The sequence below is a fragment of the Microcaecilia unicolor genome, chromosome 2 (assembly GCF_901765095.1).
Source record: "Microcaecilia unicolor chromosome 2, aMicUni1.1, whole genome shotgun sequence".
Classification (NCBI taxonomy): domain Eukaryota; kingdom Metazoa; phylum Chordata; class Amphibia; order Gymnophiona; family Siphonopidae; genus Microcaecilia; species Microcaecilia unicolor.
Window position 1 is genome coordinate 255,450,801 of NC_044032.1, and position 662 is coordinate 255,451,462.

Below are 662 nucleotides of genomic sequence, written 5' to 3' on the forward strand. Positions count from 1 at the left end.
GCAAACACACACAAAACATTTGGTTTCAGCACCTGGAGTTGCATGCACACACATTTGTCCATATGCTGGAATGCATAACATTTTTGCAATACCAATATTAATGGCATAAATTTTATGCGCGGAATAACATTAAAATATATGCGCAGATGCCATTGGATCAGAACTGTTCTTTTCTTTTGTTTATGCTCTTCATGGAACAAAAAAAAGTGGTTGGTCTTATATAATAGCAGTACAGAAAAGAAACAGGCATGAAATCTTCCTAACGTGACCGCGGAAGGAGCAAACCATTTAAGCTCCCTCAACATTGGCATTAAAGCCCCAGGGTTGCACTCAGCCCGTTAGTTTTCTGCGCACTTCTCTCAGCCGCAATTCATTTCAATATGCTGGTGTCTAATACAAAATTTTATACAGGGTTAGCTTCTGCACAAAACCCTTTTTTGCAGCTATGCACCCACAAAATTGTGCACTAAAGACACTTTCACTCTAGCCCTGTGCAAAGTCTTGCACACGTTATTGTATTGGCACCACATGAACACTCTTCTTGGACCAGGGCTGCTTTACAAGGTAGGAAAACTATGCAAATCATCATGCTGTAAGGCCAAACGTGTGCAGATATAAATAATCAGTATAATTGGCCAGTGAAAAATAAAACCCACCCATCT